The following is a 5,272-nucleotide window of genomic DNA, read 5'->3' on the forward strand; positions in this document are numbered from 1 at the left end:
TTTTTTTTCTTTTTTTTTTCTCTCTCTAACCTCGTGATTGTGAGTGACATTTTGTCGGTTTGCCAGGTATGATGAAGTGGAACAAGAAATGCGTGTTTCCTTTTCATTCTCTTAGTAATTCAAACACTTTGTTTCTGACTTTGCAGGATTCCTTCAACTGGGGACTCTGAGCTCCCAGGCAACCTAGGGCTAAAGGACCAGACTTTAGCTCTCAAGTGGATTCAGGACAACATCCGTGACCTGGGTGGTGACCCAGACAAGGTCACCATCTTTGGAGACAACACAGGAGCACGTCTGTGCACTACCACATTTTGTCTCCAAGTCAAATGGTAAAATTAAAACCTATATTTCAACAAAAGAGATACAAATGATAAAGATATTGTAAATTTTTTCCCCCTGCAGTTGCTTCAGTTTATTTCACTGATATTTGGAAAAGCGAGATGAAGCAAAAACTTGTTTGGCCGTTTTATGAGAACTATTTCAAACTTCCATGCCAGGCTTCATTGGAAATATTACATCATTATATATTAATCTTTTGAAAATTGTATTTCACCTCACTATTGTTTCTTAACTGCCATAGGTTTGTTTAAGCGAGCCATCATGCAGTCAGGAACGGCTCTGTGCTCTTGGCAATTCGGGAGGACCATAGGTACATAGCGGGTCAGATCGGTAGCTTCTTAGACTGTCCTGGAACGACAGAGAATCCGAATTCTGCAGACCTTGTTGACTGCCTGAAGAAGATCCCTGTTGATCAACTGTCTGCTGCATTGCTCAAACTGGTAGGATTTGAACACGGCAAAGTTGTTTTATTTTGTTATTTGACCCCAATCTTATTCTCCCACTAGGGTCCAAATAGGCAAAAGACGAAATCGGACAATTTTCCTATTTAGCGAAGTTTTGATTATAAGGTGCATTACTTTATAACTTGAAAAAAAAAACTTTTTTTTATAGAACCTCTTGGTCAGATATTTGGTTTGGTTTCGTTATCTATCTAAGCATTTTCAAACTGCCTCCTGAGGAAGCTTGCTACAGTTTCATGACATCGCAAAAGTAAAAGTAAATGCCAACATGGTCGACAGAATTGACTATTTACAATTAATTCTCTTGATAATTTACTTATTTTGTGGAAAATAGACCTATAAACTACCAAGTCGTAATCGTATTCCTGCTGAACAAACATCATCTGGAGTATATTAATAGTTTTATCATTCCCTAGAAGATAAAAAATAATCATAATTAGTATTTCAGCCATCCAGGGTATCTTTGAAGAGCACTTTTATTTACCCTTATTATTTCCATTCTAAAGTTTCGGTTTGGAAGACCTATCTTTGTCATTAACGGTGAACATAATCCCTTTACAGGCGAGAAAAAGATTCCCTCATTGTTACTAACTGCATCCAATCTGTTTTCTTCCACGATTACTTTTCTCGCCCACTTTAAATCTAAACCATAGCTCGCAAACTTGTCATACCTGTGCCTATAACTTAACCTACTTCTTGACCAGGGAACTCGATTTCATTCAAAGCATAGTCTTACAATATAATAACCCTTACCATACCCGCATCACTATTTAACTTGTCTCTGGATCTGACAGGACTTTCTGACATTCAAAAAGCAATATAGGGCTGTTTTATTTTCAGTTATGTCAGTGAACTGAACTTCAAACTCCTTTTTTTTGGCCCTGTCTTCGGGTTTTCGCGAGAACGGCATCGATTCTGGTGCTGGGGACAGAACAGTACCTTCCACCTTTCTCTAATACTTGGGAGAAAGGTGCCTCACTCTCCGACATGAGATTCTAGCTTTTATGAAGGAAGCTGGCTTCCTCTCGAAGTTATATCTTTGGCATTTTACCATGTTAACAGAAGAATTACTGCATTCTCTTAAAGTTATTCTATTGTGAACATTTACTTTCTAATATTTGTTCCTATTATTACATTATTTTCATTTATCATTCAGTTTGACACCATATTAACCTGCATCTGTAGTACCAAACTTGATTTAACTAATTGTTCATTCATCCCATTCTCAAACCCAGCTATTGAAGTAAAGATAGGAAGCCTGATTTTACCGCCCATCCACAAGCATAGTTTTAAAAATGCATTAAATGAATTCTCTACCATCCCTAAACCTAGTTATTAGAGTAAAATAAAACTAAACTCCATTTTCTTGCCCAACTCCAAGCCAAGCCCTTATGTGATGAGTCCTCGCGTGGATGGTGAGTTTCTCCAGACCACCCGCCCACGGGTCGGGGAAGGGCCGCTACAACCATGTCGACATTACGCCGGCAGGACAGGATGAGGCACTTTTAATGTCCGAAGTAAGGGGTCAGCATCTTTTTAACTTTGTAGGGCAAAATTTGCTTGCCGATTGTAGGGTTACTCCCAGTCTCTATAGTTTGGGAAAATGTGCGATAGGGGTGTTTGCCCATTTTTGAAACTCGTTTCCGGGTTTTTTTTTCTTTTCAGCTTTCTTGAAAGACGGCACAGGACGCTTGAAAAAAAACTCAAACAGTGGGGAAATTAAAAAATTTTATAATATAAGTATATATAAATAATATATATTTTATATATAATATATATATATATATATATATAATATATATAAATATATATAAAAATAATATATATATATTTTTTATACTTATATATATATATATAAAATTTAAAATTTATATATAATATATATAAATATATAAAATTTATAATACTTATATATATATATATTTTTAATCCCCACTTGTTGAAGTTTTTATCAGAGCGTCCACTGTCCCGTCTTGCAAAACGCTGAAGAAAAAAACGCTGGGGAAAACTGATTTCAAACGGGTCAAATCCCCAAATACGCCACATTATCCCAAGCTTTTGAACATGGGAAAACCTAAAATACGGCAAGAAATTTATGCTTACAAATCTATGAAAGATGCTGACCCACTTTTTCGGACATTAAGAGTGCCTTTTCATCCCGGTCCTGCCCGGGGATAAGCACTGGTTTTTACGGCCCTTCCGACCAGGGGGGCTGGGTGGTCGGGGGAAACCACCATCCACGCGAGGACTCTCACATAGGGCTTGGGTTGAGTTGGGCAAAAAGGGGTTTAGTTTTTTTTTCTCTAATAACTAGGTTTAGGGATGGAGAGAATTCATTTTTTCATTTTTTAGAACTTGCTTGTGGATGGGGGGTAAAAACGGGTCCTATCTTTTCTTTAATAGCTGGTTTTAGAATGGGATGAATGAACAATTTTTAAAATCAAGATTGGGACTACGATGCAGGTTTAAAATGTGTCAAAGAATGAAAAGAAAAAATTAATATAGGACAAAAATTTGAAAATAAAAGTTTACAAAAAATAACTTTTAAAAAATCGTAATTCTTCTGTTAAAATGGTAAAAACCAAGATATAAATTCGAGGGAGCCCGCTTCCCTTTATAAAGCTAGAATTCATGTCGGAGAGTGAGGGACCTTTCCCGTATTAAGAAAGTGGAAGGTACTGTTCTGTCCCCAGCACCAGAATCGTGCCGTTCTCGCGATACCCAAAGACGGGGCCCAAAAAAAAGGATTTGATTTCATTTCACTAAACATAACTGAAAATAAAAAGCCCTATTTGCTTTTGAATTTTCAAAACCCTGTCAATCCAGAGAAAATTTAAAAATTTGATGCGGGTAGGTAGGGTTATTATTATTGAAAACATGCTTTAAATAAAATCGATTTTCCCTGGTCAAGAAGTGGGTTAATTATGGGCACAGGTATGAAAGTTTGCGAGCTGGGGTTTAGTTTTAAAAGGGGGCGAGAAAAGAAATCGGGGAAAAAAAATTTGGATGCAGTTAGTAAAATGAGGGAATTTTTTCTCGCCTAAAAAGGGGATTATGTCACCTTAATGAAAAGATGGGTCTTCCAACCAAAATTTTAGAATGGAAATAATAAGGGTAATAAAATGCCTTCAAAATCCCCTGGATCTGAAATCAAATTATGATTTTTTTATTTTTCTAGGGAATGAAAAAACTTTTAATATCTCCAGATGATGTTTTTTCGCGGGAAAATACTTTAGACTTGGTAGTTTTGGGTCTATTATCCACAAAAAAGTAAATTATAAAGAAAATTTTAAATTGAAAATAGTCAATTCTGTGACCATGTTGGCTTTTATTTTTACTTTTGCGAGTCATGAAACTGTGAAAGCTTCCTCAGGGGCAGTTTGAAAATGCTTAGATAGATAACAAAACCCAAACCCAAATACTCCCAAGAGGTTCTATAAAAAAAAGTTTTTTTTTTCAAGTTATAAAATAATGCACCTTTTTAATCAAACTTCCTAATAGGAAAATTGTCCGATTCGCTTTTGCCCATTTTGGGCCCCAGTGGGAGAATAAGATTGGGGTCAAATAACAAAATAAAAAAACTTTTCGTGTTCAAATCCTACCCGTTTTAGCAAGCAGCAGACAGTTGATAAAAAGGGATCTTCTTTAGGCTCAAAAGGTCGGGAGAATTCGGATTTTCGTCTTCCCGGACAGTCTAAGAAGCTACCCACTGACCCGCTAGTACCTTGGGCCTCCCCAAATTTCCCAAAAGCACAGAGCCCTTCCCGACTGCTGATGGGTGCTTTTAAAAACCTTGGGATTAAGAAAAAAATATGAGGGAAAAACAATTTTTTAAAGATTAAAATATAAAGATGAATATTTTCCCAAAGAACTGGGATGGAATTTGAAAATTCTCATAAACGGCCCCAAAAATTTTTTCTTCATCTCGCTTTTTTCCAATTCGTGAAATAAAAATGAACAAATGAAGGGGGGAAAAAATTACAATATCTTTTTCTTTGTATCTCTTTTGTTGAAATATAGGGTTTTTTAAATTTTTCCATTTGACATTTGGGGACAAAAAATGGTAGTGCACAGACTGGTCCCGTGTTGTCTCCAAAGATGGGACCCTTTCTGGGTCACCACCCGGTCCGGATGTTTTCCTGAAACCACTTTAAAGGGTAAAATCTGGTCCTTTGCCCCAGGTTGCCTGGGACTCAGAGTCCCCAGTTTAAAGGGAAACCTGCAAAGTCGAAGCAAATTTTTGAATTCTAAGAAAGAAAAAGGAAAAAACGCATTTCTTGTTTCACTTCTCATCCTGGCAAACCACAAAAAGTCACTCACAATCAGGGTTAGAGAAGAAAAAAAAAAAGAAAAAAAGAAATTTAAATTATATTTTTTTCTTTTTTTTAAAAAAATTTAATGCTTGTTTTGTCCAAAAACATACTGAATTGAGGCCCCCGACTAAAAGGCTCGTGAATGTAAATGTTTTTTTT

The 5,272-nt window shown here is 36.2% G+C and overlaps 1 long non-coding RNA gene across 1 annotated transcript; it reads left to right on the top strand.

The window, feature by feature from the left end:
* The first annotated feature begins 314 nt into the window (after window positions 1-314).
* On the top strand, window positions 315-2,230 carry LOC119572168. Its single transcript, XR_005228697.1, has 3 exons — window positions 315-329; window positions 581-779; window positions 2,182-2,230. It is a non-coding gene; the product is annotated as an uncharacterized LOC119572168 (long non-coding RNA).
* The last annotated feature ends 3,042 nt before the right edge of the window (window positions 2,231-5,272 follow it).

Source organism: Penaeus monodon, unplaced genomic scaffold (assembly GCF_015228065.2).
Source record: "Penaeus monodon isolate SGIC_2016 unplaced genomic scaffold, NSTDA_Pmon_1 PmonScaffold_9958, whole genome shotgun sequence".
NCBI classification, from domain to species: domain Eukaryota; kingdom Metazoa; phylum Arthropoda; class Malacostraca; order Decapoda; family Penaeidae; genus Penaeus; species Penaeus monodon.